Genomic DNA, 24,258 nt, shown 5'->3' on the forward strand with positions numbered 1-24,258 from the left:
GGAGTTTTCATTGATCTGTCGAAAGCTATTGATACGGTAAAATCATTCCATTCTAATAAAAAAACTAAAGTATTACGGAATAAAGGAAACAAACTTACTCTGGTTTGAAAATTACCTTTCAGACAGAAAACAATATGTACAATTTGAAAATTTAAAAACGACCAAAAAAACTCCATGTGGAGTCCCACATGGTTCTAAACTTAGACCTTTACTTTTTTTACTATACATAAATGATTTGTCTTCAACATCAAACCTATTAAATTCTATTTTATTCGCAGATGACTCGAATCTTTTTTATTCTCACAAAAATATTGAAACACTTTTTAGAGTAGCAAATGAAGAATTAAATAAAGTAAATGAATGGTTTCTATGCAACAAATTGTCTTTGAATGTTCAAAAAACTAAATTTTCTCTTTTCCACAAACCAAGCAAAACAAAAGAAATACCACTTATTCATCCCAATTTTTTGATGAATAAAACTAACATCAAAAGGCAAATATCTGTACATTTTTTAGTTGTGAACTTTAATGAAAATTTTGGAAAGTTCGTATAAATTCTATAAAAAAAAAAAATCTCAAAAAACATTGGCATGATCTAGGGGGCGGCGCTGTTTACTGTTAGGACCAGGACCCTCACATGGGTGGACGGACCCCCTCTTTTGGTCTTTGGTCCATATGTATATTGCTGTGAGTAGTTCGGTATGGTAAAATACAGAACAAAGGAATGGTATGCATAAAAAGCGTAACAGATAGAAATAGTATAAATAGCGGCATATTAAAGAACCATTTCATTTCTGTAAATGTTTTCAAATAAGATGGATCTCTACTTTGATAGTGAAAGCGAAATTGATATTTCGAAAATACCGGTAACACCGAAGGTTAATTGTACTGATTTAGTATCTTCTAATAAAAAGAGAAAGATAGTAGACGATCAACCCTGCCAAAGTGAACAATCAAAGCAGTACGTATTTGATTCAATGATATATGAACCTTGTAATAGTGGCGAATGTGAGGAACGTTATTCTAATTTATTAAATGATTATTTAATCTCAAGAGAAGGAGGAAGTAAAGAATGCGAAACAAAGAAAGAAGATAAGAATAATGATGCTGGAGATGGAGGAGTTTCAAGCGATGATATTTCCGGAATTTTGGATGCCTGTCGCAATCGAACACTTAAAGCATATGGATGTCGACCAGTTCATTACATCCTCCCGTGTATTGGGCGAAACATCCTCAAATTTGGCAAACCAGTTGTCACCGCCGGCCACGAAGGATGTAATCGTGGCTGGCATTATCACTGTCTGTCTGTCTCTATTGCGGAGTGGGAGCTTCGATTAAAGACGATTCGATCTGTACTTCAGCTGATAGACAACACAAAATGAAATCTTGCAACGGATGCATCGCTGCAGGACGCAGTTCTCACGCTAAAAAATGTCGAGAATGTAACCAAACTTGTGAAATCAAACCGAATAACTCTGGAGAGTATTATGCAAATGCAATCATCTATATTCATAAAAAATTGGATATAAACCCAGTCTAGGTGAAGATGCTTGCACAGAATGTCCACAATGCCTCACCTTCGATGAAGAGATTAAAACAAGTGGACTTGTACGAGTGCTTTCAGCTAGTGAAACGAAGACTGTAGTTTCGAAGAATACATGGAATACATCAATGCTAAAATCGAAAAAAGACAACTCTACGAAGACGGCAGAAGTAAACGAAATAAAGGGCAGGATGAGTAAGGTACACCATGTTTTATATAATACGGATTTTTCTAATATTATGTTTGATGATGAACCACCTTTACATGTACTGAAACAAAATTCATTTAACGATTTTACAGATACCTTTTTAAACTATAAAATTACATCTTACACTATGTTATTATATTATTTAAGGAAAGATAAAAATTTTAGTAAATTACATTCCCGTCTTCCACCAAACAATACTAACAATATCATTAATAAATTATATACACGAACACAATCATGTTTTGAAGTAATTGCTTTTCACACTATAATGAGTCGACATATTATTGACGAAGACAAATTAATTACTAGACTAACTAGAGTACTAATTTTCCTTTTTAAAACAATATCATCTTCAAATAATCACAAACCAATGTATTTCTTTGACTGTGTGTTTAATATACTAATATTGGAAGACCCTAAACGTGCAACATTATTTTTAATTGGTGAAAGTAATGCTGGAAAGTCTTTCATTACAAATTTATTAACATCAGTTTATCACAAACATGAAATTGGTGGAATCCTTGGACCTAATAAAAAGATTATAAATTGAAGATAATATATCTGTTTCTATGTCCTTAAATGACAAAGATTGGAAAGAATTTAGGGGATGATTGTGTTTCCATTCAAGATCTATGATTTAGTTTTATCATACCTACAATACCTTAATATTAAGCTAAATGGGCAATCAGTATTTTTAAATCGTTGGCTTGGATTTGTTTTGATTATTTCACTAGCATTCATTGTCGCCTGATATCTTGTGTTGTGGTGACATCTATTAAAGACATATTTGTCATAAACCCCTTTCTTTGGAATTTTTGGAGTTGATTTAGGCAACGTTTCATTTGCTTGATCACAATACTTTTGAATAAATCTATGTTCTCCTTCAGCTAACAAATTACTTTCAATAAGGACTTTAAACCTTTTCACCGAACCTTTCACATTTAATATACAGAATTCATCATTTTTCAACAATATTATGTCCTTGACCCTACTTTTTAACTCCTCTGTATTTTCAACATTTATGAAACGAGCTCGGAAAGATTCAAGGATTGATGTCATTATGAATAATCTTAATTTATAACAGATAGCAAATATTGTATAACATAACAACGATATTGTAAAGATTATACTATAATTTATAGGATTACAAATTTTAATATACATAGACTATGTATATTATTATTTGTAATCTGTGTATATTATTATTATTATTTGTAAGATGTTACTATATTATTATTTGTAAAGACTATGCATATTGATTGTATATATATATATACATATTTATATATATATATATATATATATATATATATATATATATATATATATATATACATACATATAAACACTCTAATCACTCTATCGTAAGTATATATATATATATATATATATATATATATATATATATATATATATATATATATATATATATATATATATATATATATATATACACCTACGGTAGATTGTTTAGGTGACAAAGTTAACACTATTGCTCACTTATTTTTCTTTGTTCTTTTAAAAAAAAAAAGAGTGAATAGGAAGAATAATGAAAATAAATTGATCCCTGCCCCAACTAAGAACCTTTAGGTGTGTTATCAACTCCCTTGCGAGTTCTCCCTAAATCAGTCGTTATATGTACTGAAGCCCTCAAGTTTAGCGTTTAATCAGTTTAGCGTTTTTGCACATTGCACAAAAAAGTCTTATCACATTGCACTAAAAAGTCTTATACTTAAAAGTCAATATAATATAAAAATTTAATTGTTATTGTAATTTATGAAAATTTAAATTTCAAGTAATTTCAATTTTATTATAATTTATTTACAATTCGATTTAAAACTGCCCTTTTTAAATGTTACAATTGAGAAATAATCGGCTATTTATTGCAAACGGTGCAAATGATACTGCCAATGGTGTACCGAAAAAAATCCACCGTGGCGTTCCTAAAGTATCTGTATTAGGACCAGTTTTATTTTTAAAATAAATTAATGATTGAAGCAAAGCCTCTAATATTCTAGATTCTATCTTATTTGCTGATGACACAGATTTATTTTATTCTCATAGCGGTATAACATTGATTAAAACGGTCAACATTGAACTTCTAAAACTAATCGAATGGGTAAATATGAATAACCTTTTAATTAATTTAAATATAACTAAGTATAAAATATTTTATCGCCTCCATAAAAAAGATAAAATTCCTCTTGCACTTCCAAAATTTAATATTGGAACATACATCGTAAAAAGAGAATGTTCAATTATATCTGTAGGTGTAATTCGATATGAAAACATAAATTGGAAAGACCACAACTAAAAATAAAGTTTCTAAATGCATCGTATTACTCTATAAAGCAAAACCATTCTAAGATCAATCATGTTCGAAATACATGTTTTACTCGTTTATTCATTCCTATCTTCAGGGGCGGATCTAGGATTCATTTTTCCTTTGGCAAAATTTTTGTGTACAAATTTTAAATCCCCTCCCCAACCAGTTTCACAAATCCATCCACTTTCACACAGAACTTCTGTCAGGTGCTAAAGAAATATCCCCTACCAATTCATCAGTTGTAACTTTTTTCCCATCTACCCGTTTTTATGTTTTCAAAAAATTCTCACTTCACCTTATTTGTATAACCTCCCTTCTTGTTTACTTTGCACAATAGAGCTTTATGACTAAGTCAAGTTTTTTTAAATTATTTATGTTAAAAATCCTTACTAAATTTGGGTCATTATTTTTTTGCTATAAAATTATCCATAAATTTATATTGAATTGAAATTATATCTATATCTCATTTTTGATATCTAAACATAAATGAAGGGCTGCTTGCAAAAAGTTCACAAGTCCATTTTCGGAAAAAACGAGATAACTCTTTCAGTTTGTAAAGGGACTTATAATCTATCATATCCAACTATTATTTTCATGAGAAGAAGGTCGTAAGTCCCATTACAATGATACTTTCAGTATCAAAGATCTGAGTTTCCAAGCTGAAAAAGTGTAGAAGTTCTTGCAGCCAATGAGAATTCCCTGTAACGCTAATGAGAATTCCCTGTAACAGCCAATGAGAATTCCCTGTAACGTGATAATGAAAATTTAACCGTGAATACAAACCATCATGGCGTCAAGTAGGAGGCGAAAAATTTAGGAAGAAAGTTGGAAACGAAATGAAAAGAACAAAAATAAGATAGATGGTAAGTAAAACTGCTGAATAGTTTAATAATTAATAGCTTTTCTATTAATAATACTAACAATATGATTAAAAATCGAATTTCCTAATTTATTAGGAAAATAAAATGTAAAAATTGTTTGTTATTTTCTGAAACTGAAAGTACGTAATGAAAGTCTCTTTCTCTTTGTTTTCGGAAAATTCTTAGATATTTATTTTATTACAATAGTTTTGTACTTATATTGGTAACCTGTAAAACAGTAACTCTGCTTAATTATATTTATTTGATATAAAATAAATGAAACAAGCAGGATTATAAATAAATCTGCCGAAAATAGTTCGTTAATATTATTAATTTTTATAGTAATGTTACTTCTCTTACTACAAGTACTATTATAGTAATTCAAATTTCATTATTATTTAATAAATAAAAAACTACTCAGCTACTTAATTTTCAAATTAGTATATTAAATTACAAGGTATATAACTCAGATTTTTATGCCAACTGAATCAACTGTTTTTATTCTATAGAAAAAATCAATGCTGGACATCAAGTCTTACCTAATTGCAGATGTGAATGTAGACTGAAACTTACGGATGATGAAATATGTTATTTAAACAGATCCTTCACTCACTGACATCTCCTTCTCTACAAGTGGCATATCTAAAAGTTGTACTCTCCCAACTGAGACAAAAAGGCATCGTCCTAAAAAATTACCAGCAAGTACTCTAGACAAGTGTTTAAGTACTCAGTAGTTATACCAAATAAAACTATACAATTATGTAAAAAATCATTTATGGCTATTCCTAATATTTCTGAAGGAAGGCATAAACATAAACTTACATCAAAAGAAGGGAGAAAAAAATCAGTTATAGATGCCGGAGGTCATCATGACAACACAAAAAGAACACCAGAAGAACAACAAAATGGTGTAAGAGACTTTTAAAAAAAATATTCACATCGCTGATCACATTATTCAAGTAATGATAATAAAATAAAAAAAATTCTTGATTCCAATCTCACCATCAAAAAGCTATACGAGCAATTTTGTAAAACAGCATCAAATGAAAGCATTTCAGAACACATTTCGTCATATTTTTAAATACGAATTCAATTTTCGTTTTGGGACCTCAAGATCTGACATTTGCGAAACATGTGAAAAACTGAATGTACAGAAAGATGCAGCTGTTACAAAATGGAGACAAAGTTTCAGCTAAAAGTTTTGAAGTTCAGCATGAAAAACATTTAAAAAAAGTAAAGGTGCTCTCTGATGAACTAAAAAGGTATCACTTTGAAAAACCTAAGGATAGTCTAGTGTTATGCATGGATTTGAAAAAAATTTAACCCTTCCTATAACTAACGTTAGTGGTGAATATTACAGAAGACAGCTATAGATACATAACTTTAGGATCATTGACATCATTTCTGAGAAAACAACTCTTTTTTGTTATGCAGAGAATGCTGCTGAAAAAGGTCCAAGCGAGATTATTACCTTTTTAGATGGTTATATTAAAGAAAACAAGCAATCAAAAAATGAAAAGTTAAATCTGTTTTACTGATAACTGTTATAGTCAGAACAAAAATAGACACCTATTTTATTATTTAGACCATCTTTGTGCTAGAGGAATTTTTAAAAAAGTGGTTATAAATTACCCCATTCCAGAACAGATTGAAAAAAAAAGAAAAAAGTTGAAAAGTTGATCAAGCCAGATGAATGGGTAGACATCATGAAGGCCTGTAATAAAAAAAACCCATTCAAAGTCATTTTTTTTACTATCCACTAAGATGTAGCCTAGAGGCAGAGGGTGAAGACAGAATAGTAAAAGTTATGGACTGGAAAACTGCAATAGAACCAAGAATAAAATCATCTGTCCCAATAGCCAAGGTAAGTACTGTAAGATTTAGCACTAACAACAGTCTAATAGAAACACGAGACACTATGACTGGGACTTTTGAAAACATTGCATTAGGGAAGAGAGGGTTTTGTAGGAGAGCTTTGATTCAACTAAATATTGCATATGATGGTAAATTTCTACCAATAAAATTTGCTACAATAAAAGACATAAAATATATTTTACAGTTTGTAGATTCTCAGATAGCAGGTAGTTCTTTCTATTGTAGCATTTTAGGAAACAGCATTGTAGAAGATATTACTGAGGTGAAGGAAATTTCTGATGAAGTTGAATGATATCATAAACTACTGTTTTTTATATAATAAAATTCTCACATTTAAGAACACTGTCTAATGATTATTACTATTATATAAGCATCTATGACACAGATGTGTTTTTAATATTATTTTATTTTAACATGGGTTGACTTGTATTTTGCATTGTATGTTTAATTTTCATATATTAAAATACTGTTTTTTAAATAATAATTATCCAACATTTAAGAACACTTATGATTATAACTGTTATATAACTAACTATATCACAGATGTGTATTTAATTTTTTCTTAACATGGGTTGACATGTATTTTGCATTGTATGTTTGATTTTCATATATTAAAATACTGTTTTTTAAATAATAATTATCCAACATTTAAGAACACTTATAATTATCACTGTTATATAACTAACTATATCACAGATGTGTATTTAATTTTTTCTTAACATGGGTTGGCATGTGTTTTGCATTGTATGTTTGATTTTCATATATTAAAATACTGTTATTTAAATAATAATTATCCAACATTTAAGAGCACTTATGATTATCACTGTTATATAACTAACTATATCACAGATGTGTATTTAATTTTTTCTTAACATGGGTTGACATAAATTTTGCATTTTATGTTTAATTTTAATTGGTACGATATTGAATTTATGGAAATTATGTAATAAAAAATCCGTTTTGTGTTCCTAAACAATAAAAAATATTTGTTTTTTATGTTTCTTTTTTTTTAAATTTTTTTAAAAATAATCTACATGGACTTAAGCACTTTTTGAAGGGAAAGTTTAAAAAGTACCTAACTACATGAAGTTTAGTTTTTCAATTAAAATATTATTATTTTAAAACTTTTTATTGCATTAGTATGTGTACAATTACATAATACATAAACTGATAGAAGCTTTTAAGCCCAAAATGTATAGTCTGATTTCAAGATTAAATGAAAACTTTAAAATGCTTATATCTCAGAATGAAAAGAAGGTGACTTATGAACTTTTTGCAGGCAGCCCTTCAAATAGTGCAGTCAAATTTCTATTTTTTGAGTATAAACTAATTTCAGAATATATGCTGACTCTCCACCTCCACAGAACAAAGGTTAAAAGAGTCTGTCTGAAGGGTATTTGTTTAAAGCACATGAACCACGTCAATGTTCATTTCTATTCATGTGTACAATTTTATATGCAGAACAATTGAAGGAATATGACAGAAAAATACACCATCAATTTGCAAACTGCTTTTGCATATTTTTATTCCTGAATTACATATAAAGTATAATTTATTAGGGCAATGTGTAATAGCCCAGGGATGTTTTAAAGCAGGAGGCTTCTTTTCATGACAAATCAAAAAATTTATTTTTAGAGTTTCTTTTAAAATCATATTTTTTAATGAACAGAAGCCTCCAAATTGTGGGGCCTAGGGACATAACACCGGCAATGTAACTCCATAAGGAAATTTGCACACATTTTGAAAACTTTAAAAAGTTTAAACAAATGCATACCAACTGAGCACAATCCACATTTTTATATAGATAACAGATTTAGAAAATGCGATTTTCAAAAGGTTATTAAAAATTTTTACTTACCACTGCTAATTACCTGATGTGCGGCATTGTAAGAGCAAGACGTGTTTATTAAAAAAATTATATGGAATATAATATGATAAATTTTTATGGAATATAATATAATATGGAAGTTACAATGATAAATATTGAAAAATTAATAACCGAACTGGAAAAACAAAAGAAAGGAATTCTTAGTGAAACTATCAACCTTTTAAAAAAACAGGAAAAGATATTTAGCGATATTATAAGTGCAAATCTGAAAAAATAACAGATCGGCTTGACTAACTTGAAAACGAGTTCAATAAAAGCAAATGGTTATAATAATTGAAAATGAAATCAACGATATAAAGGAAGGTATCAACTTTCAGAAAGAAAATTTCTTAAAAATATTGGAAACTAACAGTCTGATGACCAGGAAAATTAACAATTAAAAAAAAAAAATTTACCTTAAAAATCGTTCACGCCGTAATAACCTAAGGATTGATGGCTTAAAGAAAGTTAAAGATCTGTTTAGCAATAAACTGGGAATCTCTGAAGACGTAATAAATGAAAGAGCTCACACCACATTAGAAAAATAAATGAAGATAAATCTCCAAGAACTATAATTATTAAACTACTAGGCTTCCATAATAAAATCTTAACGCTATCAAAAAAAGTCAAAGGAATCGGAATATTCATTAATAAAGACTACGCGAACGAAACGATGGAAACAAGAGAAAAGCTTTGGGAAGATTAAAAAGATATCGAAAGCAATTATCAAGTATGATAAAATAATCGTCAGAGATTTTTGTAAATAACTTTAAATTTAACAAAGTACTTAATCGAAATTTGTGAAGTAGTTCTGTACATTTTTTTATTATGCAAGCACGTTTTAAATTACCGCACTTTACATAATGACTAGCGAAAACAAAACAAGATTTTGAAACGCTGCGTTGCAACGTTTTCGAAACTGCTAATAATATTTTACTAAATGATTTTTACAACTCTGATTTGCAAATTTTTCACAGAAATTATTTTGATTCAAAATACTAAGAAACAAAAACTTTTAAAATTGAAACTTTAAAAAATAATTTACTGCAATACACATAAATATAAGAAGTATAAATAAAAATTTTGATGAACTAAAACACTTTCTAATAGATTGCAATTAATCATTTAGTATGATTTGCATAACCGAAACGTGGTGTTCTGATGAATCATTTCAAACGAACTCAAAATTTCAAATTCCAAATTATAAACTAATACATTTTGAAAGAAAAACAAACAAAAGGGGAGGAAATATCGCAACGTATATCCGAAATAATCAAGTGTTTAAAGTAAGACAAGATCTCTCTATCTCTGACACTGATCGCGAAGTCTTTACTAATAAGAAAACGGGTAATAAATCAAAAAATATTATAATTTCCACTTGCTATAGACGTCCAGAAATTGATATAATTAAATTTTCAAATTTTTAAAGTGAAGTCTTTTCTTAAAATAAATGACAAGGGAAAAAATATTTTTTTTATAGGGGATTTAAATATTACAGTCTAAACTACAAAAAAAAAATGCATTTACTAAACTGTTATGAGTACTCGCCCTGTTGCATGGGCGAGTACTCATAAATCTAAAATAACCACACTATATCGAAAACAAAAACTTGCTGCAAGAATAGTTTTTAATAAGGATAGACTCTTGCATGCAAAAATATATTCAAAAATATTAGTAATGAAAAACGGTTTCTTGATGACAAGACAATCAGTCTTCTGCAAGTTTACCGCGTTTTTTAAAGTAATTTCTAATACTTTACAGTTAAATTTTATATATTTTTCGTATAACGTAACTTTGTGATTTTTTTTTTAAATTTTACTTACTCTGTAAAGATTCTATTATATATTAAGAATTTGTAAAGATTAAAGTACAAAAAAATTGAAAAAAAAAAAAAAAAAGAAAAAAAAAAAGAAAAGAAAATTACAGTATTAAATTTTGGATGTTGATATAAAAAGTTGCATTAACATACAATTCTATTGAAGTAAGAACCCATAAAACATTAACTAACAAAAACTTTTATAGTAAACTATACTTCTATATCAAATGCTAAACTATAGTGACAGACCTAAAATAAATTCAAATAATACAAACAAAACATTTACAAACAAACTGTACAACCCTTTAGAATTTTTTTTCAATAAAAAGGTAACTCGCAGGTAACAAATTACGAATAACTGAACCAATAAAAAGCACAACTCTTAGACAGTGCCTAAAACTTCTAAATTTTGGCACCAACCATCAACTGTATAATTTAAATAAAATAAGGCTGATTAATAAGAAATATGTATAACTGACAGTTATTGCTAGACATCAAGCTTTTGGCAGCAAAAATAAGTAGTATTTTTTTTAAAAAAAAGTCTTGCTTATATTTTAACTGACACCCTGCAAAATCTATATTTAAAAATAATATGTTTGCATATAAAAACATTAAAACAGCAATATTGCAAAACTATGCTAGCAGTTTGTATTTTACTAAGAGAGCATATGTTTTTCAAATAATACTACAAAAACGTATGCTTGTCTTAGTAAATTACAAACTGCTAGCATTGTTTTTTTATATTGCTGTTTTGGTATATATAAGTATCTTTTTAATATTTATATATATTTTTTAATATTTTAATTATATATAAGAAATATATATCTACATAAAAAATATATCTGTGTTTACATATACAAACATAGAAGCAGCATTATCACAAAACTATGCTAGCAGTGTAATTCACTAAGCCAAACATATGTTTTTATAATTTTACAAAAAGTGAAAACAAAGTATTGTTTACTTTTTGCAAATTCATAAAACTGCAAATAAAGCAACATTTATGAGCAAATTGTTGCTTTATTGCATAATAGCATAAAGTAAATAAGTCATTATAAACAAGTTTATCAAGTTACGAGTTTTTGATGTTTGTTTCTGAAAAAAATTTTGCTTAAGATAAATGCAGATTTTCTTTATACAGAAAGCAAAAAGAAATTAAATCATAAGACAACATCTTGCAATTTTCATTTAATAAACCTACATCATTTTGCTCTAAAGCTTCTCGTACATAATAACAAATATCAGGCATCATAAATAGGGCACTTTAAGAACTTTACATAAGCTAACTGCAAAACACTTATGCAATTTATCAGCTTATTTATGTATTTTTTTCAAGTTGCGCAATTAATTTCCAGACTTTTTATCTAGATCCAGATTAGATTTGGAGGATTGACCACTTAGTTCCATACTACTTTAGGCATAATTTAACTTTCGTTAGTTAAAGAGATTAAAAAAAACAAACCTCGTACCGAGATTAGATTAGGCAAAACTTATTTTGCCTAATGCATGAAAAAGCCATTTGCCTAATCTTGTAAGCAGTGTAAAAGTTCAGACGAACATAACATTTTAGGAAAAACAATTGCTGACGGGGATAATCAATGCAGTATTTTTGAATGCTTGAATATCATTATTTACTCGTTTATGTTAATGTCATTATTATTGTTTTTTTTTAAATTGTCGTAAATTGTTTATCATATTATTATCTTTATTGTTTTACTTAAAACAGTTATCATCAATTGGCGGTAAAAATCCAGCTAATGAAATAAAAAATATTTTTTTTACGTAAGTTACCACCATAAGTTTTTTTTGATGCTAATACATATTTTTCAGAGGATAGATCATCATTTCCTTTTGTTTTTTTTATCCTATTTTGAATTTTTCTAATAAAAAAGGTATAAATTTTCTAACACTGCCAGAAAAATACATTTTTCTGGCAGTGTTAGAAAATTTATAACTTAAAATTGTATATTTAGACACAAAAATTGTATATTTAGACTGACAACAGACAATGTTTTGTTAGAGAACAGCATAAATGGTTTAAAGAAAAAGAAAATATTTAAAGAGCTTGTAAATCAATGAAATGCAATTACCGGTATCGATCTTAGCTTATTATTGTATTCAATTAACTTAAGCTTAAAATTTTTTGTTTTGATGCACTGATTTTGTTGATGAATTTTTTCTTATTCTATTTAATAGATGCTGTTTTAAAGTCTTATAAAAGCGTGCCTAAAGCAGAAGCAATGCAACTTAATGGGACAATAATAAAACATTCTTCCGAACGATTGAAGAGAAAATCCTCTTCTTTTATTTGACAATGAATAAATTCGAATATAATTAAATGTTGTATTTTTTAAATTTATAATCGTTTATAAATTTGTAACTCTTTATGTCTCTCTATGTCTCTCATTGACTATGATCAATGAGAGACATAGAGAGACATAGCAATCGAATTTGAGATAATAAAATTATCTCAAATTCGATTGCTGTATGCAATTTGTTAAATAAAGGTCTTAGAAAAATATCAAAGACTTTCTAAAGACTTTCTCTTGAGAAAGTCTTAACGTCTATACTTCTTTACATAGATTCTTAAGAATCAATTTAAAGATGATAAGTAATGTTAGAGTCTGTACATCTATTAGATGTACACGCGTAAAAAGACGTCTGTATTAAATGTCTTAAAGACGTCTACAAAAGACATTTTCAATATGTCGTTCATAGTTATCTTTTTTACGCTATATTTTATGGGCAAAGAATCACAAAACAAAATTAAAAAATTACAAAGTTCTCAAAACCATGCATACAAAGCAATAAAGTATTTAAATAAGTTAGATAATGCTACCCATGTAATGAAAATAATGAAGGTCCTTGATATAGTTAAATTAAACTCTTTACAAATTTTAATATTTATGGTGAGTACAGAAAATAACTTATTACCTAACGTTTTCCGATATTTTTTTGTTAAATTTTTCTCAAAAGTATAATATTTGGTCTGATACCACGCAAGACTATTGTTTAAATTCAAAAAAATTATAAAAAGTCAAAACTTTTATAACGACTCAAGGTCCATTATAATGGAATCAAATAAAAAATACTAGTATAAATGACTTGAATAACACGTCCTTGTTTAAACAACAAATAAATATGCATCTTCTCTATTCTGTACATACATTATTTAGCAATCTTTTCCGTTCTTAATTTTTTTAATCTTTTTTCATTTTATTTGTTTATTTTGGAGTAAAAATTTCTTGTTTAAAAACTTAAGCGTCTTACGGAAACACATTTTATAAGCGTTTTTGTTTGTTTGGTATTATTATGCTGTTTATTGTTACAAAACATTAAGCATAAAGCAGCACGTTCTGTTTTAGATTATGCTGTCAAGTATTTGTTATTAAAAAGAAATATATAAATCTATATATTAATTGCCGAACTTAATAGTGTTAGTAGTACCCAGTGGGCGCAGTACGTTTTTAAAACGTTCTTTGGACGTTTTTATTAAGTTTAAACCTTAAAAAAACGTCTAAAAAACGTTTTAAAAACGTACCGTGCCCACTGGGTAGTAGTAGTAGTAGTAGTAGTAGTACTCCTTTGAGCGTGTTTTTCACTAAACCCTTCGCGGCGATTGCAACCGAGGTAGTGGCGAAAAAAAGTGTCGCAGTACAATTTGTTGTAAGGAAACGTGAGCAATTGTATGAAAATATTTAACGTACGTAAACCTCAAATTGAATAATGTTAAAACATACTGAAATATTTATCAAGTTTTACAGTTTTATTTTCCCTTAGAAATGCATTGCGTCAAGCTCTCCTTGGTTTTGATCGGTAACATTTATTTCCGTTGAAAAAATTGTATAGTTTTAAAAATTTTTGTTTTGACAACGTTCCAGTGGGGCTGAGTGGATAGCGCACCGAGCTCCTGAACAAGTAAGCCGTCGTTCGAGTCCTACAACTGGCAACTTTTTTTTTATTTTTTGCGATTATTTTGAAGTACAAAATACTTTTAAAATTTTACATAGATTATACACAAACATATCTAACGATATTATACACTTTGATGAACGAAAAGATTTTAAAAAAGCTAAAATTTCTAAAAACATCAAAAAACCGGGTGAAAAAATTTGTTGCGTATGTGTCATGATTGAGGTGTTGTTAATGTGCTCAGTAATTAGTCCTAATAGACTGTAAATTGTATAAAAAAAGTTGTACAACTTAATTAAGAAAAAATTTAACAAGTTAGTTCTGCTACTTCAGAAGGTGCCCACGTAACATTTGTAAACTTACGGTATTGGCCCAATGGGCATTTTACTACCGGCAGTCATATATCGGTTTATTGCGGGCATACGACAAAGGCCCAACATATGCTAAACTGTTGGAAATAATTTTTTGCAGCATACCGCATCGGCCAAGAACATGGTTTACTGGCGGCAAACCGTATCGATTTAGAGATGGCATTTAGTATTGGTCCGGCATATGCAAGACTGACAGCAGAGTATCTGTTTTACTGAAATTAGTTAAATATATCGGGCCGATACCGAACGCCAAGAGTAAAATAGAATTAATAAATCGAAAGCATGGTAAATGGTATATTCCAACAATATTTTATTAGGAGAAACTAAATGGCTAATAGTGGGAAGTCTTATTCTACAAATAGAAGAAAAATTCTTGGAAAGATGGCTACACGTGTTACAAATATATTCGATAATTCACAAGGTATTGATATTTTGAGAGAACGAATTTTAACAAAATGTACAACTGTAGCAGGTTGCCAAATCAATACCTGTGACACTAATCTGGATACTAATGATATATGTCTACCTAATATTTCCTCAAACATTACCGGGTTACAATGATATACAAACACCAAATACAACTTTGTTGATACCGCCGATTTTTCATCACAATGAGACTTATATTCTCTTTCAAGTTCTGATAATGAAAGCAAAGAACTTTTTTGCAAGAAAAGATTGTCTATCATCAGATCTTGGTCAATGGGCACTAGATAACAATATTAATAGTTTAGCTTTAAAAGATCTTTTAAATATATTGCATTCACTTCATCCCAATTTGCCAAAAGATACTAGAACTTTACTGAAAACTAAACCAGTTAGTAACACTGTTTTCGCTTGAAAAATTCAATTCTTTGTCAGAATTATACTGAAAATATTAAACTTACTGAATAAAATACGCTTCTCCAAGTAAAAGTTCACATCGATGGACTATCTATATACAAAAGTTCAAACTTTCAATTCTGGCCAATATCAAGGATAATATGTGAATCAAAATGTAAATTATCATTTATTATTAGACTTTATCCAGGACCACATAAACCGCAAAATATCGACGAATACATGAATGATTTTGTGAATGAATTTATACAACTTCAAAACATTGGATGTAACATAAATGAAAAACATATAAAGGTTACCATTCATAATGTTCTATGTGATGCTCCTGCACGAGCCTTTGTCAAATGTATTAAAACACATAGTGGATGTCATTCATGTGAAAGATGTAACCAACGGGGTGTTTATGATTTTCATAAAATAATATTGCCAGAAAGTAATGCTCCATTAAGGACTAATGTATTTAATGAACCCATTAGTCAATTTCCTCTTGACTGCATGCATCTGATTTGCCGTAGTGTTGCTCGAAGGTTGGTTTTGTCCCGGTTTTCAGGTAATTTAAAATGTCGTTAGCTTGTTGCATCTGTTGAAAAGCTTTTAAGTGCATTAGTTAGTTTGCGAATTTGTATACCTAATTAATTTAAGAGAAAGCCTCGTTCCTTAGATAAAATTAGGCGATGGAAAGCTACAGAGTTTAGACAATTTCTTATTTATAATGGACGTGTCGTACTAAAACAGTTTCTTGATCCTGCTCTCTATAATCATTTCATGTTACTTTCAGTTGCCATATTTTGTCTATGTTACTCAACTTTATGCAGGCATTATTGTGCGTATTCTGATAGCTTGCTAAAATATTTTGTTAAACATTCTCAGTTGTTATATGGACTCCAGTTTCTTGTGTACAATGTGCATTCCTTAATTCACTCAGCCTCAGATGTTGAAAAGTATGGCCAATTGGACACAATTAGTTGTTTTCCTTTTGAAAATAATTTACACAAGTTAAAGAAATTGGTACGTTTATCTCGTCTTCCTCTACAGCAAGTTATCAACAGACTCACAAAAAGAAATAGGTGTTATACACAGCCAATTTGATATGATTTTCCTATTTGTAAAAGACTACAATCCAATGGTCCTATTCCAGAAATATACAGTTTTGTTGAAGCTAAACAGTATATGGTCTTTTATACAAGCTCATTTAAGCTCTCTATCTTCAAGTCCTGCGATAGTTATTAATATTACTAATATTTATGGAAAAGTTGTTAATCTTGCATAAGTAGATAAAGAGTTTTTTGTTGTCTTCAATGGTTTTTGTGACTTATCTGCCTAATTTGAATGTCCACTTCCTCCTAGTAGAATTGGAAATTACAAAGCTACTACTACTATCAAACAACCTCAGTATTGCTCCGCTTTACAGTGTAAAAAAATGTATATGCCTAATAGGTGGTTGTAATTATATTCTTGTACCTCTTTTACATAACTAAATTAAAAGCTTTGTATTTAGTTTTACTATAAAAACTACTAAGATTTGCATAATCCACATTAATATAAACTGTGCACATTCAATTTTGTGCACTTTTTTTTAAATAAATTTTTCAAAGACTTTTTTTATATGTATTTAAATATTATGCTTGGATACAAATATGTCTGATCTTACAAGTTCTGAATTATCAGAATTAGAGAATCTTTCAACCAAAAAAAGTTACTTATTTGTTATAGTGAACACATGTCTTGGTTTTATGTTAAAGTATGTTTTCCTGGTGTTATAAATTATAATGCAAAAAAACTAATAATAAGATGTCATTTGTGTCATTTATTATAAATATATAATGCCTTTTTGTCATTTGTATATTTAAAAGCAAAACAACAAAATAAATAAAGGATAATTAATTATTATTGGAAAAAAACAATAAACTATTTTGAACTTAAAAGCAGCAGTAGTAGTGAGGATATAGCAATAATTACAAGATTAACATTAAAAAAAAGAAACAAACAAAACTTCCAATGCCAGGTACTATACCTTTGTCTCAGGCATCACATTCTAAAGTTTTCGTAGGTAAAACTGTTTCAAACATTTTATTTGCAATAAGTAATTTAAATAAGTAACATATAGATAAAATTTCAATGCATAAATTATATGTTCCTTCACCTGCATTCTTATTACACAAAAAAAAAACATGTCCTTTTGATGTGACTCCATTGGAATCTTATGCTGACATCTCCCCTTTGTAGCAATGTAGCTCGAGTACTTCGAAATCAGGTCTTAATAATATGTTATTTTTTTGTAATACATATTTTTTTCAAATTCATTAATCGACTGGTTTAGCGATATCATGTCTGAGAGTGGTGCGACAGTCAACTGAGGATTTAGGTTGGGGCAGTAATAAGAATTTTGGCATTATTCTTTGTATATCCTTTGTCTGATGTTATTCTGTTTTTATATCATTTAGTTACTGAACCCCTTAAGAAGTTAATGATATAATTGCATCAGGTATAGATGTTTAGTTTTAATTTATTTTTTATAATGTTAAGTTATGGAAATTTTTATATTACGTATATAAAAATTATCAAAATTGCATTCTAAATACTTTTTACTTTATATCTAGTTTTATTTGGAAAATTCGGCGATTTCAAACCAAAATTTACCAACACAGTGTAAAAATGTTAACAATGCTTTATCAAAGGAAAATCCGTGTTTAAAAGGTATATATATCTTTATGATTAGTTACTTTTCGTACTTTTTGTGTGTTAATTTCAAATTTATGTTCTTTAGCTCTTTCACAAATTTTTGTAACATTGGAGCAAATAAAAGCTCAAAATGATGTCATTATAAGCAATCAAGTGCACCAATTTGCTAAACAAAATATGTAAAGTGGTAATGTAGCACTACCACTTCCAAATAATTTACAATTGCCCTTGGAAACTGTTGATCAGTTAATGTAGCTAGATGAGTTGTGTAATGATTGTGGTACTTACAGCAATTTGGTATGATTTAAAAGTTTGAGTTCATGTATGATTTAAAATACTCTGTTTATAATCATATTATATAATTATTCGATACTTTAAAATTTCTCTATGGTTAATAGGTTGACACACTCAAGATTTTCTTTTTTTTTCTATTTTGTTAAAGAATCAATGTTGACACTCTAATATGTTATGACAATTTAATAAGCTTTGAACTCGGGTAATACATTTTAGGTTAACCAAAGTAGGCGGCAGTGATGAGGTTGACGTGACAAGACGAATTATGAAACGTCTCATTACAACAAAGCTTGCTTGTCTCGTCAATTGAAAAGGTGTTTGCGGGAAGCATGGTTTTGGAAAGTTGCGTTTAAAATTGGTTGTTGAAGGTATTATTTTTCTGATTTAAATTATCATGACTAAATCTGTTTTCTTCGGTCAAAATTTATGTCATTCTTGTTAAACCATTATTTTTTGGCAATTAATTATTATGAACAGAACTATGTTTTGTTACATGCTACTTTACATGACATGTTATCCGAACTTATATTTTGTTAATTTTGGTTTTTACTCAAATGCCGTCCGCCAAAGCCCTTCTTCAAATAATGCAAATGATGCATCTATCGATAAAAATAATCAAAATTGGCTTCGACAAGCTGTAGATAGAGATGGTGGCCGTCAACGACGATTTGAAAAACCAAAAACTAGACAGACAACTAATATTTTATTACCTTGGAAATACTATATTGTTAAATTAATATTATTTAATTTTGTAATTAAAACATTGTTAATTTTTTTCTATATCATACTACTAAATTTCACAAGAGTTACCTCGTTTGATAAATGTGAATAAAACCACAAAATTAAAAAGAATTTTTTCTATCAGCCTAATGCAAGTTTTATATCGGCGGAATGCCAGTTTGATCATTGGCCCAACGCATGTTTTAATATCGACGTAATACAAGTTTTACTGCCGGCCATCTGCAAATAATGCTATTGGCCCAATGCTAGTTTTATTGTCGGTCTAACGCATTTTTAGTGTTTTTTGACGCTTCTGGCCCGACATTGGGCCGATAGTCAAAACGACACAGGACCAATGCCGGCAGCCAGCACTAGGCCACTGTTTTTGATAGCATTGGGCCAGCAGTGGGCCAATGTTAAAATATTACATAGGTGCTGCTGTGGAGGCAAAAAAACAATAACCCGTAGCTAGAAAGAACTTACTTTTGACACATTTAAAAGTTTTTTTTGCTACATTTTTTTTTTTACTACAAATATATGCTGCAGCCGTTTTTCGAAACGCCTTAATATGTTTAAAACGTATTTCGAAAAAAGCTTAATTAAAAAATAATTATTAGGAAAAACTCTTTGTAAAACGTTTTTTGAAAGGAATAATTTTTATAAATTTTTTCAGAACTCTTTGAAAATATATATATGATAACGTTAATAGACATCTAAACTAGCTGATTATGTGAAAAAGTCGAAATTTTATTTACCCTAAGGAGTTTGTAAAACGGCTGTAGTATGGATGATACAACGAATATGTTGAAATGAGATAATTTTGACGCAAAACTTAAAAGCTCTTAACAAAAGCCACTAACCCAAAAAAATTCAAAGTAATTGCAGTTTAGGTTCACCTAAAAATTTTAGGCATAGTGTTTGGTGTTTTCAAAGAAACATTATATAAAATTTTTTAATTTTAATGTTAACTAATTTTTTTCAACTATGTTGCGCTTAACCATCTATTTAAAGTATATAAATGGAACATTATTAAACGTTTTAAATCAAACAACCATGGGTTAAATATTTGTAAGCTTTGTTTAAACGAGTAATTCGAAATATTATTTTACAAAGAAAACATCTGCTAAACGTAAGAGGCGAAGTAGTTTCTAAATGTAGACAAAAAAATTAAATCTTCCTTTCATTATTTGATAGGGAAGATTAGTTTTATAACTATAACGTCAGAACTCATTCTACTGTAGTTTTTAATTTTCAAACGGTTTTTTATATTTTTGATTTTGTTCTTCATGGCTGACGATTGCCGCTTGGCATGATACTTTAAGTTCCATAAAATTGAACTTAAAGTATCTTTGAGTATATTGACTACTCTTCAACGATCAAGAGTTTAGTATTTTTAATACTAAATCATACAACAACAATATATATGTATATACTCAGTTAACATTGACAAACGAGTACCGTATGGTTTTTGACTGGGCTTCCGGGAACGGGATTTAGACGGGTAAGTGTTTTGGTTTCCGGACGGGTCCCATATGGTAAAAAAATCAAGCAAATATGGTTGATTGGGTTGTATCTGGTTTTTATCAAACCCAAAAGGTCTCGACTGACAATTCAAAAAACATTACAAAACTTACTTGATCGTTGCCATTTATAATTTGTATTGTGCGTGAAATAAATTTAACTTATATGGATTATATTTTATGAAAACAATATATTTCCATTTCCATTATTGAGAAATTGTTTTTTAGGTGTATTTTTTTACTGTTAAACTTTGTTAAAAAGATATTGTTTTGGAATTTCATTTATTTATTACAATTATAAAAGAGTTTTTTTTATAAATATACAAAGTTTAAAATATATAATTAACATGCTTCAGTAACAATTAAACATGTCTCCATTGAGACGCTTCAGTAACAATTAAACAGCGTCTCCATTGTTTTTTTTTTATTGAGACGCTGTTTGCATTTTTAAAATTATCAAAATTTAGAGTTTTGTTTGTGCTAATGATGGTAGTAACTGCTTTGAAGTTGCTAAAAAAATTGGTTTAATCAGAAACATTCAAAAAGACCAAAGAGAAAATGTTGTTATGGATAGGTTATATTTTAGAAATCTTAGGCTTTTAAATCGTTTTGACAGATCCACTCTTCCGTTGATTTTTCTATGTTTTACGCAAGCAAAATGACTGATGTTAGCAAAGTTTACCCTCTTTCAAATATAAATATCAAGTGTTTACAAATTAATGCAAAAATGGCTTTATTGTTAGTCATCAACTGCATTTTTAAGTCATTGAAATTTTTGACTATGATTTAAAATTTGTTCTGGTAATATCAACAATAATATCATAATATACATAATAACAATTTATACTTACAATACTTATACTTGTAATTACTTATAATACTTAACTTATAAATACGATACTGATAAAATGTTTACTGATATAAACTTTTGCATTCAAACGTTTTTTATGAAACTTTAACTTAACTTGATAACTTTAACATAAATAATGAAGTAAATAGTTATTATATATCATGATCATATGTTTATTTATTATAACTGAGTTATAATAAGTTAAACACTACTTTTGTTTTCCATAACTTTATTTTAAAATGTTGGGATAAAAATATTAGGTTCCAAGTTAAAGGAGCAAATATAGGTTCCATATGATTTGTATCTTATGTATATCTTGCATTTTGCAGCATGTTTAAGAATATTTCTGCTTGGTGCACACTGAATGTTGACAATATTAGCATACTGATATGAGTAAAAGTGAATTCAACTACCAGAATGTATTTTTGATAAATATAAGTAATGACAGGTTAGTAAATATAATTATAATAATAATGGTAATAACTTTTATATATTAGATATAGTGGAAGACTTATGTATGATAGAATTGCATGAACTTTGGGGACAAATATAAAGATTGAAGTAAGTATTACCTTTGTTTATTACCACGATTAGAGTAATGTAAGAAAATATTTTTTTTAGCTATTGAATATTGGGCATAGGTAAGTAATTTCTAAAGTAATAAAATATTATAAAAAAAACCACCTAATATAAAAAAACATGTATTAAAGAAAAAACATTTATTATAAAATAAAAAAAATAAGAATTCATGTATAAAAAAAGCACATGTATTGTGATAAAGTATATACACAAAATAACTCTGCTGTCTATAAAGTAGGGGTTGCAGCTAATATTTCAGCTTCAAATTACAGTTTTAAACTCACCAGCTTCAGATTAAAGGTGAAGGTTATCAAGTCAACTTAAACTGCTTGATAGCTGATAGTGAAATTGAATAATACTCTAAAAATATCTTGTATATAAAAATAACTTTTGGAAGTTATCCAATCAAAATCTAAATTGGTGACACAATTTAAACATACATGTAAAAAGTTGTAAATAAAATTTGCCAAAAGATGTTGCTGTTTATAAATGTGCTGTCAGAGTCTCGGCCTAGGATTTACAGTTTTGGGAGACCCAAATTAGGTTTTTAGAGATTTGTTTAAAAAGTGGTGCCCAAAATCCTAATTCTTTTTTAGATTATCTAGATTTTTTTGGTAGAGTTCAAAGTTCTTACAAAAAATTGTTTTATCTTTGAAAATATTGAACACAAAATCAATCATGCTGTTATTATATGGTAATGCCTTGGCTAAAGCATTTTTTAAGTATATTAAGGGACACAATGGTGAAAACTGATGGGCATTTCCTTTTCAGTGAGTCAAAAAAAAAAGATTCAAAAACAATTATTTTTTCAATTTGGAAAAATGGAATTCAAAACAAGAAACTTTTGATATTTTGATTATCCAAAAAAAAAATTATATTAGACAAGTCTTTCTTCATTTTTTAATTAATCAGATTTCATGTAATAAGAATTTTTTCATGGCTCAGATTTTTTAGCTCTTAAAGATAATGATATCTTTTAATATTTTATTATCATAAATTGCAACTAAGTATCTCGGATTTATTCTTAAACTTAATGCCTAAGTGAATAAGTGCGTGTTTTAGAAGATCCATTTATTTAGAAAAAGATGTGTTAAAAAGTTTAAACGAAACTGATTTTTTTACTCTGCGTATTTTTAGGTTATTGAATTGAATGGTAAAAGTACTTTTTTTTCTTCTATGACATTTTAGTCTTGTTTTTTTGCATCGCGCACAGACATCATCACCCAGGGACAAATATTCATCCGTGCTTGATAATTAGTTTTTTTTAGCTTTATAACGTTTAATCGCATATTTGCTGATTAAATAATTTGAGGATAGTTTAGTTAGATTGAAAATAGTTGCTTAAAAGAATTTAAAATTAGAATGAACAAAATTAGGCATTCAATAGTTTAGAAAAAATTTAGAAAGAAACATCCCAAGTATATAGGATTGCTGAAACTATACCAAATGAAATCAATATAACAATATCAAATAAATCAAATATAGGATTGCTGAAACTAATCAAATGAAATATAAAAGAGCTAACATGAGCAACAATAAAAGGGAGGAAGTACGTCGAAAAAATCGCAAAAGAAAGATCATCTCATTTATTTATTTAGATCATCTCGTTATGAATGAGTGTATTACTGCAAACCAAAGTGAAATTGATGAGATCCTTCTCTAAGATAAATTTAATTAAGTCAAGGGTATTCGTCACCACCATTTTTTTTCTTTTAAATATTGATGGTGTTTTTATGGCAATTTGTAACCAATCAGAAATGGTAAAAGTTGTTAAAAAACCATCATCTTCATTATTGGTAGAGGCTGTATGCGTTATTGTTAAATGCGTGGTTAGTGATTGCTTTTCATAAGTGGTTAAGCGATTGCTTTTGAGTTTTGGAGTTCACATCCAACCACCTCCTTGGAAGTACTGTGCTCAACTTGTTTCTCCATGCATCAGCTTAATTTTTAAAGCTTTGGTTTATGGAGTTAGTCATAATCACAATTAAAAATAAGTTTT

Source organism: Hydra vulgaris, chromosome 06, assembly GCF_038396675.1.
Source record: "Hydra vulgaris chromosome 06, alternate assembly HydraT2T_AEP".
Lineage (NCBI taxonomy): Eukaryota > Metazoa > Cnidaria > Hydrozoa > Anthoathecata > Hydridae > Hydra > Hydra vulgaris.